Source organism: Petromyzon marinus, chromosome 30, assembly GCF_048934315.1.
Source record: "Petromyzon marinus isolate PM22_M1 ecotype Great Lakes invasive population chromosome 30, UKy_Petmar_22M1.pri1.0, whole genome shotgun sequence".
Classification (NCBI taxonomy): Eukaryota; Metazoa; Chordata; class Hyperoartia; order Petromyzontiformes; family Petromyzontidae; genus Petromyzon; species Petromyzon marinus.
The window spans coordinates 10293145-10306714 of NC_133696.1; the positions used below are offsets into that span (position 1 = coordinate 10293145).

Genomic DNA, 13570 nt, shown 5'->3' on the forward strand with positions numbered 1-13570 from the left:
ATCCCTTAAACTATTGTCATTGTAGTGCGTATCTAATGTGGCGCTGCACTCTGATGTTGTAGGATAAAACATTTATTACAAAAGTCTATTTAATTAAGTAGAACGTGTTGTCTATATTTATTTAAAATTGCGCATTTTGATGTGACCTCACATTTCTCAACCCCCCCCCATCGTCACACATCGTCACAAATGTCTGACCCCCCCCCCCCACTTAGGTGCGTGACGTCATTTATGGACGGCCCCAAAGGTGTGCGAGGCGTGGTGTTGGCCACCCAATCGCTCGCGTGCCGCTCTGGCCTTTAAAGGCGTTGCTTTGTGACGTCACTTCCAACCACGGTCTTTTTAATCTATACGGGGGACCGTGGTCGTTTGTCGTTGGTGTCTCTCTCTGTGCTTGCGTGCCCCTGTGTGTGTCTTTGTGTGTGTCTTTGTGTGTGTCTTTGTGTGTGTCTTTGTGTGTGTCTTTGTGCGTGTCTTTGTGTGTGTCTTTGTGTGTGTCTTTGTGTGTGTCTTTGTGTGTGTCTTTGTGTGTGTCTTTGTGCGTGTCTTTGTGCGTGCGTGCCCCTGTATGTGTCTTTGTGTGTGTCTTTGTGCGTGTCTTTGTGCGTGTCTTTGTGCGTGCATGCTCCGTGTGTGGGTTTGTTCCCTGCGTGCCCTGCGTGTGTGCAATTGCGGTGACTCATTACGCACATTCAGACAAGAAAACCAGCATCAGGACTCAAGATAAGTGAAAATAAAGTTACTCGATGTTGTTTTATTTACGAAACAGCATTTATGACAATATAAAATGCACGTGTACAATATTTCTTTATGAAAATTAGAAAATGACGCCCCTTCTTGTCGTACTGTAACACATTTTGTAACGCTGACCGTATGCGCATTTAAATTCAGTACATTATTGTGTTCCGACTTAGGAACCGTTCGACTTACGATCGGGTCTCAGGAACGGAAACCCGATTGCATGTCGAGGACTGCCCGTTCTCACGGGTGGTGGGGATTCACCAACGGTGGAGAAAAAAAGAAGAGGATTCTGTTCTAGATTTGAAGCTTTCGTGACTGCAAGGATCCATACTCTTTGGTTCTATTCGGTAAAGTCACGTAGGTAAAAAATAAAACAACAACAAAAAAAACAACAAAAATCACGACGTTTCGGCCACAACACAAGCGGCCTTCATCAGGTGAAGGGACCAGACTGTCTCGAGGACAGCGCTGGAGTGAAACACAGCCAAGCTCAGACCGCGACCTTTAAGCTGTGTGAGAGTAATTAAGGTGCCTTTATGCTAATTCCTTTGTCAAGGCACCTTAATTACTCTCACACAGCTTAAAGGTCGCGGTCTGAGCTTGGCTGTGTTTCACTCCAGCACTGTCCTCGAGACAGTCTGGTCCCTTCACCTGATGAAGAGGGTTCTGTCCAACTTCGGGCAATGGGCATTAAAAAAAAGAGTAAATGGATTGTGAGACAAGCTGTATATTGTACTAGTATGGGATCTAGATTTACGATGTCACGTATTAGTGTGATTATGCCCATTTGGCCTGCGAGGAAAAATAATTGGGGTTGCCGAATATGAGCCTTCACGCGTAAATAGGCAATGAAGAGTGCACATGAGAGGTAATAATATTTTGATTTAAAGCTTTCGTGACTGCAGGGATTCATATTCTTGGTTCTTTCGGTACAGTCACGTAGAAGGGAAACAATAAAATAATAAAAATATAAAACAATAAAATTCTCACGACGTTTCGACTGCAACACAAGCAATCATCATCAGGTGTGAAAAACCACAGCAAGAAAATTTGAAAATTTGAAAAAAAATTCTTGCTGTGGTTTTCACACCTGATGATGATTGCTTGTGTTGCAGTCGAAACGTCGTGAGAAATTTATTGTTTTATATTTTTATTATTTTATTGTTTCCCTTCTACGTGACTTTACCGAAAGAACCAAGAATAGGTAATAATATGTTTAAATTATATTTTTTATACTCAATCACATTTGCAATTTCCCTAAGCAGACTGGCCCAACCGGCTCTCGGCATGGACAGGCCCACCGGGGATTTGCCACCTTGGACTGCTGCCCATTGGCCAGTCCAGGCTTGTCAAGGCGCACCACTTTTGTGACGTGACCTGCAGAGCCGCAGACTTGTGCTTCCTCAATCGTATTCTGTCAAACGAAGACCGCATTCCCTATCCACTGCTTGACCCCCTCCCCCCCCACACCAGGGTCAAGAGAACTCGTTACTTTCACTCGCTACTTCGTGACCGCGCCTCGCCCCGTAAGACCTCTCTACCAGGAGACCAGCACTGCATTGTCAGCGTGCTTCATTTGAACTGTTATTAATTTCGGTTGCTCAGATAGTGCTACAACCAATGATATGAGCACTTAATTGTATAAAACAGTACGATCTTAACCACCCCCTTTCCTTTCCCACCTTTTAACGATGTATTGCCTCCCTCACCAATTTCCCCCGATATATGTTTTACTTTTGTATTGCTTTTAATCACTTGCGTGTGAATAAACGAATATATATTGTACTAGCTTTACTACCCGGCTTCGCCCGGGACTTGGATTCACCACGCCTTTGTCTCCCCATTTGCGATGTTCACACACCACACCAGTTTCTCGTTTGAGTCTGAGTGGACCTAGGGGAGGCCCAGGACCGGTTGAAATAATGGTCACCGGTGGTGGCCGTGAGCGGGAATCGAACTCGGGTCGCTGGGTTCGTAGTGCAGCGCGCTAACCACTACACTACAATGCGTTACGCTTCCACATGCGCGGGTCACATGACAGATTTGACGTCACAGCTCACTTGCCGTGCAAAAAATATGCATTATTGAGCGCCCCCCATACCCCCCCCCCAAAAAAGTGTATTTTTATAATTTTTGCATGGTGTACAGTCTGGAAAGTACCCACATGGCAAATTTCAAGTTTGTTGCCCGTCGGGAAGTAGGCTAAACATTTTGAACAGAAACACAATCACAACTTTGCTTTTTATATATATGGAGATTAAACATGCAAATGCACAGCACACTCCAAAGGCACAACCGGAGTTAGACAGCCGAAGTTGCGCAGCAAGAAACACTTGGATCTCAATTTTCCAGAGAACCCCCATCAACTATGTTACTTCAATGGTGTCCAGCCACAGCTTGATGGACACGTTCAGCAAGAAGATTGTTGAAGCATTTACACTATGAGACCTCCTTTGCCAGTAGCAAGAAATAGTAATAGGTTTTTACCCTTTTATCTGGCACAAAAACTGACACCTTTATACAAGGGATCATGTTTGCAATAACCACAACACAAGTAGTCAAAATGCAAACAAAAAAAGACAACTCTGATAATGATATTGGCACTGTCCTTGAAACTGATTGGTCCACACCCGAGACGGCTTTTCTTAGAGCCTAGTCTCCACAGGTGTTGTACGCCTTTTGGCGTCTTCTGGTCCAACACCAGTGGAGACTAGGCTCTAAGAAAAGCCGTCTCGGGTGTGGACCAATCAATTTCAAGGATAGTGCATATCATTATCAGAGTTGTCTATTTTTGTTTGCATTTTGACTGCTTGTGTTGTGGTTATTGCAAACATGATCCCTTGTATAAAGGTTTCAGTTTTTGTGCCAGCTAAAAGGGTAAAAAACTTTTACTGCTAAGATTGTTGAAGTTCTGCCGTTTCCTGCCTGAAGACTTACAGGTTTTCCAGGACAGTTGCTACCTCAAACACAAAAACAAGAGAGGCAGTCTTGGGAAAACAAGAGGAGGTGGCAACCCGCGATCTTAGTGGCGATGATGATAATGATGGCTGACAGTGATAATGGACGATGATCATTGGTAGCAAGGAGTCAAATCGTCGGCTTTGGTAAAGTCTTCCAGATCAGAATCTTGTTGAGGTCACCCCCCCCCCCCCACCCCCATTGTTCTGCCGAGTGCTGTTCAGGGAGTTTCTTGAGGTGAAGCGAGCGGAGAGAAAGAACCGCTTGCTTGGCTGTCCCCGGCCTCCTCAATGACGCCTTCATGCTGCACGTCCCAGAGTCGAGGTTCGAGGGATACATGTAGATCGCGATACTGGCTCGATGTAGCAGCTAACATCGGAGGGTCTTTAGACACAGCTATAGGGCAGCATATTAAGAAAGCCGGGCGAACAGTTACAAGTGGAGATGAAAAGTCAAACACCCTCCGAGAGGTTGAGAAGCTATTTTTCTTTATGGCCAGGCTTCATGGCACGGCGACCGCCCGATTGTTTGAACTGATATGCGGGGGACACCGTTTCACTTTCTTCACCCTTAGTGTCGGCATCAGCGTACCCGGCAGCGTTCACTGGTATGTTTGGAGAAAAGTCTGGGTGTGGGCAATCGTTTTCAACGTGAATGCGTTTTTCGTGTCTGCGTGGCGGAGAATTTGGGACAGAATAGATCGGGGATTCGTCACTGCTTGTGGGTATGTCAAGGCTTTTGGGCTTCTCCTTCGACAAAGGTGCACGTTTGTCTTCGTTTTTGCTCAATTCGTTTGTAGTTTGGGGATCGTATAATTCGTTAGATTCGTCATCTGGCAGCGAAAGGCTGTGCTTTAGAGACCAGTTGCTGTATCTGTCTATTCCCTCATAATCTGTAGCTTCATATGTATGGTCACTCACGTCAGAGGACGAGGAGTCATATTCTGAAAATTTTGCTTCAGCATCCCTGTGAACACCGTACGTGTCTTCTTGGAGTGATGTGGCGGATCTCTGTTTCGCTTTAACATCCACATTTGCAATTAGTGCCATGAGCTTCTGGCAGTAGCGTGTGTTTTCGCGTGGCACCGTGGTGGTAGGCACATGTTTGAACTCGTCTTTTCCCACCACGCCTATGTTTTTAGTCTCACCTGGTGGATTGCTGTCTGGTTGTGAAGCATTATTATTTAGTTTAGAATGTAAAGGCTCCTTTTTGAGCTCTTTGAGATTCGTTTGCTTCGCATCGAGGTTGTGACCTGCATCTCCATTCTCACTGGAAAACATCCTGATGTATATAACATCCTCCACTGTTTCTGAAGTAATTTCATGCAGACTAGCATACATTGGATCTGAATCCTCTGACAGGTTTAGTTTTTGTACATTGGACGTTTCAGACATGTTGTGGCTATTCACACATGGCCGAGTTGTTCCGAGGGTGTATTATATATCCGTGGAAGGCAGGTAGGTGATATTATAGGCGGATGGAATATGGCCCGGAAAAAAAAAAGTCAGACGAAACGTGGCACGAGACTGAATCTTTGGCCAACAGCAATCTTGATCCAAAACGATCAAATTTCTTCAAGGTCAGTCTGAAAATAGAATTCATAGTATTTGAATATTATGTTAACAAAAGCACACGTGGATATGGAAATATTACATTTATCTGATGTATACCTCGCAGCAGTTTTAGTTGATAGAAAAAAATATATTCACCAACACTATACATTATTTCAAAATGTGTGCATTGCTTTGGCCTATTGGTGTGCCATGGCTAGTTTTTTTTTAAATGGGTTTATAAATGGGCATGGTTAAAAATGTTCCGTTTGCCTCATAGATACATGAATTGTCCATCAGCTTACGGGTTTTCTAGCCCAGTGCTGCTCAGAGGTATATCTTTGAATAAGCAAAATTGGATTGGATTTAACATTTTAAGGTTCATCAGCATTATTTTTAAAGCAAATATTTCTGTTGCCAGATGTTTAGATTCCATCCCAAACAATGAGGCCCTGAGTCAACACAAAACATAAAATACCCCAGGTTTACGTTGGAGATGCGTTCCTGTAAGGTGCGACGACGAATATCGAAACGACGTCAATCGAAGCGGTTTACAGGGTAAGGCGGTGGAAGCGAAGGCTGAGAGGACGCACGATGCTGTCAGCGACGTGAGTGTGGGGTTGAGACGACGCAAATCGGGTAGCGGTGTTAATAATAAAGTGACGACGTATTTGCGAAATGACGTAAAAGGGGGAGACGTAAAATCGGGGTATGACTGTAATTTATGAAACAAAGTAAAACGTCACGCACCTAAGGGGGGAGGGGGTGGGGGTCAGACATTGTGTGACGATGTGTGACGAGGGGGGGGGGTTTGAGAAATGTGACGTCACATCAAAATGCGCTACTTTAAATAAATATAGACAACACGTTCTACTTAATAAAATATACTTTTTTAAATAAATATGTTCTCCTACAACATCAGAGTGCAGCGCCACATTAAATACGCACTGCAATGACAATAGTTTAAAGCGATTTGAAGCATGTTTTTTTGGGGGGGGGGGCAGAGCTTTGTGACGTCATATTTGAGGGGGGGTCTGACTTTTTGTGACGCCGTGTGACGAGAGGGGGGGTCAAAAATCGTCAAAAATCGCGTGACGTCATTTTTGGACGGCCCCTTAGATTTCTTGTAATGAGATAACAATAGGCAAATCATAGGTACAAGAACTCGGGGAAGACAGGGAATTAAGTAAATAATACAATTTGAACAGTAGCGTGACTATAGCATGGTGGCAGGGTGTGCCTTGGCCCCCACCTGATGGCCAAAGCTGTGATTTGGGGTCTGTCTGACAACCACCGTGAGATCTGTTTTCAACAACAGTGTAAAAGAACAACAGCACTTATTTAAAACGCGGTTTAAATTAATTGTTTGATTTAAAAAAATGCTTTCATTCACGTTTCACGTTTTTTTTTATTAAAGCACTACCGTTTGGCTTTCGCAAAGTGATTGTGTGTTTCTATGTTGTTGTTGAGGAAACGGCGATATATAATAGCCCATGTGCGACCTTGTGAGACGAATCAAACATTGGGGACCCACCTGACCGATTTCTGCAGCCCCTGAGTTGGTAATGTCGTTACTACGCCACTGAATTTGAACAATTGCATGCTGCTGGGAGTGTCTCATTCAAGGCTGTTTGAGTAAATATCATGGAAGTGATCACGAATGCCTTGAGAAATCTCTTACATCGCGACAAAATCCAAGCAGCCGAGCTCTGTGCATACACCAGCTTGTTGATAACATGGCATGGACACTGTAACACCTTGGTGATAAGCAATCAGTGGTTGTCCTCCGGGCAGACAGTCCATCATAGAAATGTTGAATTTCCACTTCTGAGTTTAGGTTGCCAGGTTAAAGATGAGCTCCATGCCAATGTTAGGCTTTTTGTTATCCTATTATATTACACTCTACAGTTTTTGGGGAACAGTGGTGCAATGATTTAAAGCTTTCGTGATTGCAAGGATTCATCTTCTTTGGTTCTTTCGGTAAAGTCACGTAGAATGAGAATACAATAATAAACTAAAACGTCGTGAGAATTTTATTGTTTTATTTTATTATTTTATTCTCATTCTACGTGACTTTACCGAAAGAACCAAAGAAGTGGTGCAATGGTTAGTGCACTGCGTCATGAACCCAGAGGCTTGAGTTGTATTCCCTGTCACAGCCAACAGATCGTCTTGGCCCCCTTCGTCAGGCGGTATGGCTATTAACAACCTCCGCGATCAATGCGTCATGGGTATGCTTTCGTCAAGTTGTAATCCTATAATCCGTGATGCCAGCGTGGAGCTTCGTCCCAAAATGCAGTGTGAGAAACACCGTGCCGACAACGCTGTGCCGCAGATTACGGGAGAAATTAGCTGCGCTACTCCGTTTCTATCGTAAAAAAAATGTCAGAAGCAAACCCTTTCAAACACCATTTTAAACCAACTAATGCATAACCGGGTCAAGCGGTTTTGTAGTGAATGGAAACCGCACACAAAAACCATCCGGTTTGAAATTGTCACCCAAGATCGTGGGTTGCCACCTCCTCTCGTTCTCCCAGAAAACCCGTACAACTTCCTGGGACATTAATAGTCCCAGTTTTTTGTCAGTCGCCTAATGATACTATACGATAAGTCCTCGCTTAACGCGTGGTGTTCACAATATAACGCGTAAATTTCGATTTAAAGCTTTCGTGACTGCAAGGATTCATCTTCTTTGGTTCTTTCGGTAAAGTCACGTAGAATGAGAATAAAATAATAGATTGATAAAATAACACAATAATATTCTCACGACGTTTCGGCCACAACACAAGCGGCCTTCATCAGGTGAAGGGACGAGACTGTCTGGTAGGACAGCGCTGGAGTGAAAAAGCCACGCTCAGATCACGACCTTTAAGCTGTGTGAGAAGAAACAAAGCGCCTTGACAAAGGAATTAGCATATAAGTTAGCATTGAAATGGCTGAGTGATTAGCTTGTGACTGGTCACAGAAATAGCTATGTTAAAGTTAAAGCATACACATCCGCAGAGGCACCCCTTGACAAAGGAATTAGCATAGAATTTAGCATTGAAATAGCTAAGTTAAAGCATACACATCCGCAGAGGCACCCCTTGACAAAGGAATTAGCATAGAATTTAGCATTGAAATAGCTGAGTGATTAGCTTGTAACTGGTCACAGAAATAGCTATGTTAAAGTCAGAGCATACACATTCACCGAGGCACCTAGTACAAATCAAACAGGAGAATTTAGCATTGATATAACTAGGCGAATTTAGCATTGAAATAACTGAGTGATTAGCTAGTGACTGGTCACAGAAATGGCTATGTTGAATGGTTACTCCGACTACACAATCCGCAAAGCCATCACTCCAGTCATGAAGAAGGATCCTCTTGTGGAGCCACTCAAAACCATCACCTTACCCTACATTGCAGGGGTTACTAAAAAGATCTCCAAAATCCTGAATAAACACAAGATCCAGGTCCGATTCAACACAGTACATAAAATCCGTAATTTAGTTCCATCTGTAAAAGATGTTGTTCCAGACATACAGTACCCGGGCATTTACAAACTAAAGTGCCTCTGTGGTAGTAGCTACATTGGAGAAACCAAACGACATATCTCGGACCGCATCTGCGAACATAAAGCAGACTTGAAACACGGTAGAACGAACTCCTCTGCCGTGGCAGATCACTGTTATAATTCAGTGGGCTCACATGACATTGACTTCTCCAAGACGGAGGTTCTTTGCAAACCAACCGGCTACCATGAGAAATTCGTTCATGAGGCCATTCACATATACAAGCACAGAGACAATTTCAACCGAGAAGATGGATTCTGGCTTAGTAACCATTGGAAATATGTTTTAAACCATTTCCGTTCTTAATTAATTGTATTTTACGATGACCTTCAGACCGCAACTCTTTCGCCAGCATTGACTCTTAATACCTCTCACACCACGGTTAATGGTATGGTTTACAACATGGAGTATGATAGCGCCTCGCAGCTGTCTCTCTCCCCCTCCTCTGTTCCGACCATGGATGAACTCGTCCGTCTGAACGGGGCCCGTAGCTATCCGTGTTGCTAAAATTGAGGGTAAGAATCCACCCATTTTTTTCGCCATATAGCATTGTGATATATAACGACTTATTGTTGGTAGCTTAGCTGATTGGAGAATATATAGAGTTTATTGATAACATTGAGGTAATTTATATTTTAGTTTTTTTATTGGTTCACTATATAGTATTCATTATATATTGTATTGTATACCCAGTTACTGTGAATAGCTCAGATGTGTAGGCCTTGACTTCAACATAGCCATTTCTGTGACCAGTCACTAGCTCAGTTATTTCAATGCTAAATTCGCCTAGTTATTTCAATGCTAAATTATCCTGTTTGATTTGTACTAGGTGCCTCGGTGAATGTGTATGCTCTGACTTTAACATAGCTATTTCTGTGACCAGTCACAAGCTAATCACTCAGCCATTTCAATGCTAACTTATATGCTAATTCCTTTGTCAAGGCGCTTTGTTTCTTCTCACACAGCTTAAAGGTCGTGATCTGAGCGTGGCTTTTTCACTCCAGCGCTGTCCTACCAGACAGTCTCGTCCCTTCACCTGATGAAGGCCGCTTGTGTTGTGGCCGAAACGTCGTGATAATATTATTGTGTTACTTTATTTTATCAATTTATTATTTTATTCTCATTCTACGTGACTTTACCGAAAGAACCAAAGAAGATGAACATAACGCGTTTCAGCTCTAATGCGGTTCTTTCATTCGGGACCACTTATCGCACCCACAGTGGAATGCGTACCATTGTAATGCAGAATGCGCCGTTATAACGCGATTTCTGAACGGTTTTCCGACGAACTACTTTTTAGAACTGCGCTGCTGAGCGGTATAATTCAGTACGCGAAATTAATTTATAACGCGGCGGCATACTTTCAGTTATTTGTCCCGCCGTCTCACTGTGTGTGTACATCGTATCTCGCCAAACCATTTCGTGCCACTATTTGTGGGGAAATTGTTTTCACTTTACGCGGCACTTTTCAAGAATGCATCTACCACGTTCAACGAGGACTGACTGTACACATCTCAAGACATGTAGTTATCCCCTCTTCCCATATCGTGAGGCATTCTTCTTCACACGACAAATTAGCCCGTGTTTTGCAAAAGCAAAACATTACAGTAAGATTTGGTACAGTACACAAAATTCAAAAACTAGTATCTTGCACTAAAGACGCATTACCTAAAATATCAACAGAAGGTGTATATCGGATTAATTGTTCATGTGGCAGCTGCTACATTGGGCAGACGGGACGTAACATCAGCGTAAGACTAAAAGAACATCAGAGAAATATTACATTTTCTCAAACACAACTGTCGGCAGTGGCAGAACATGCTTGTCAACAAGGACACTCAATTGATTTTGACAATGTTGCAGTGGTGTGTAAAACTAATTATTACTGGCAAAGACTAATTAGAGAATCCATTGAAATTGAGAGGAACAAGAATAACTTTAATCGCTCTGACAGCTACCGGCTTAGTGCGGCCTGGAAGCGTATTATTAAATAATACACATTACATTTTGATTTAAAGAATTACTAATCTACAACTCATTACTAATCATAACCAATGACTGATTACTAATCAATTATATAATTACAATACCCCCCCCTCCGCCTCTAATCACTGCACCTGATATGAGTTAAGTGATGACGTCACCCTGCTGCTCTATATAAAACCGGGAGCAAGCGAGGGCTTTACCATTCTGGCGAATTGCTTGATGATGCTGGATGTATTTACCAGCGAAACATCGTACTCAAACTGTAAATGTGGATTCACTCTTCAACACACCGGTGGGCTAAAGTAGTGAATTATTTGTCTTTTGTCAACGTGACACTTTTTTTGCTGATTGGCCGTGTCGGGTGGTGGAGGGTTACGACACATTTATAAATAAACGCGATCTAACCCAAAAACCTTTATTATGAATATCCTGTCTTATTGTACCGTAAAGGTGGAAGCCCTATTATTGCCATCCATAGACATGAATGTTAAACCCTGAGCCAGATGGATTTTTCATATATATTTTTCATATTCGCATTGTGGGGTGCACTTTATCCATAGGGAAAGTCCTTGCTGACTTCCCAGAGAGATGAAAGGCCGAGTCGACCCCCGGGCAAGATTTGATCCTAGCAGCCTTAATCCCATTGCCGATCAAGAGCCAGCCAGATATAAGATGTATAATCATGATGTATATACAAAGAGCAATTACAATGGAGCATTCATCCTTGTCGTCTCTTAAAGGAGACGGAGGAGGAAACCAGAGTATAGAATTACAGTGTTACACCACAGAGAGTATTTCGTGTTGTGCAGAACTGTAATACTTGTACCGTACAGCTGTCAAGATGTCATCGTGACCCAAGCCATTGATGACACCACCACCATCATCCACACCTTGTCAAGGCCCTCTGCCCTCCACCACATCCCAAAAGCTGCTGTGCAGGAGACACACACACGACGCATCCAACTCTTGACCTTAGGTCTTCCCATATATTCTGCTGTCCTTATTATACACTGGACCATAACTCAATTCAGTAGATTTTGATTTAAAGCTTTCGTGACTGCAGGGATTCATATTCTTGGTTCTTTTGGTAAAGTCACGTAGAAGGAAAACAATAAAATAATAAAATTATAAAACAATAAAATTCGAAACGTCGTGAGAATTTTATTATTTTATTGTTTCCCTTCTACGTGACTTTACCGAAAGAACCAAGAATATCAATTCAGTAGTATAGTTTATACACGAAGATTAAAAAAAAAACAGACAAAGATCCTCCCTATAGCCTTTACAGACTGTTGGGGCAAATGTTGTTAGCGAGCACCTATGAAGGCCGGGACAGCGCACGAGGGGTTGGGTGGTCAGCACCACGCCCGGCCGCCTTTGTCTCCCCAGGGCTGTTGTTTGTACACTGCACGAGGTACTCACTTGAGGCCGAGTTGACCTAGGGGAAGCCCAGGACCGGTTACACATTTCCATTCGGACGCTGTCGGAAAGACAGCGTCCTAACGACAGTTCTGTTCTTCACCTGAGGACGGCTGCTTGCGTTGTGGCCGAAACGTCGTGGGAATTTTCATCTTATTATTATTTCCCTTCTACGTGACTTTACCGAAAGAACCAAGAATATGAATCCCTGCAGTCACGAAAGCTTTACATCGAAAAGTAGCCGAATACACTCTGAACGTAGTGCCCCGATTTCACTTGGGGGATGCGTTCCTGAATATCGAAACGACGTCAATCAATCAAAGCGACGCACACGGAGTAGGTGCTGGAGCCGAAGATCGCGAGAAAGGACGGACGGACGACGCTGCCGGCGACGTGAGTGTGGGGTCGAGACGACGCACATCGGGTGGCGGTGTTGATAATAAAGTGGCGACGTTTTTTGCGAAACGGCACAAAAGGGGTTAGATGTAAATCGGGGTATTGCTGTATACACACACACAAGTACTTGCAGACACACACGACTGATGTGTTACATGGCAGCTGTAGTATGACAGCCAAACGATGTTGTTCATGCGTGAGTGCGTGCGCGCTGTGTGGTATAGCGGTTAGTGCGCAGCGCTGCGGACCCAGGTTCCATTCCCGCTCACGGCCACCACCAGTGATGATTATCTGAACCTGTCACGGGCCTCCTCCCCTAGATCGACTCAGCCTCGAATGAGCACATTATGCGGTGTAAACATCGCCACTGGGGGAGACAAAGGCGGCCGGGCGTGGTGCTGGCCACCCACCCCCTCGTGTGCCGCGCCCGGCCGTCATAGGTGCGACTCGCTAGCAGCACTTGCCCCCAACAGTCTGTTAGGGCTACACGGGGTGATCTTTGTCTTTGTGCGCTACGTGAGTGACAACACTTATCACGGCCGGTACCTTGCGAGTCTCCGTCTCTCCGCGTCTTCGTGTCTTTGTTGGTCGGAGCTTCGCAGGAGATGTCCCCCCCCCCCCGTCAACACCAGAGAGATTGTTCACTCGCAGGGCCGCCTTAACGCAGGTGAGACTTATTGCGTTAGGCGTGCGGAGAGTTGACAGGCGCGCGTTGTCCACGATGGGAGTCACTGGGCATCTGTTGAGGCCGAGGAGTTCCTGCGTGCTGGTCGCGACCCCCCCAAAAAGGAGGAGGCTGTAACTGAATTTTTTTTTTTAAACTGCCCAACCGGTTTCTCGAGGTGAATACCACACGGGCAACACACAAAAACAACCTCCTTGCAACGCAAGCGATCGAAACGTCGTAGTTATTTTTGTTATTTTCTTTGAAGCTATCGACGGGACTTTACCGAAAGACCCAATAAT

General features: G+C 44.1%; 1 long non-coding RNA gene across 1 annotated transcript; it reads right to left on the reverse strand.

The window, feature by feature from the left end:
* Positions 1-724: 724 nt before the first annotated feature.
* On the reverse strand, positions 725-12554 carry LOC116947603 (uncharacterized). The gene is made up of 2 exons (XR_012945689.1): positions 11621-12554; positions 725-5284 (listed from the first exon to the last, which is right to left on the reverse strand). It is a non-coding gene; the product is annotated as an uncharacterized LOC116947603 (long non-coding RNA).
* Between the last annotated feature and the right edge of the window lie 1016 nt (positions 12555-13570).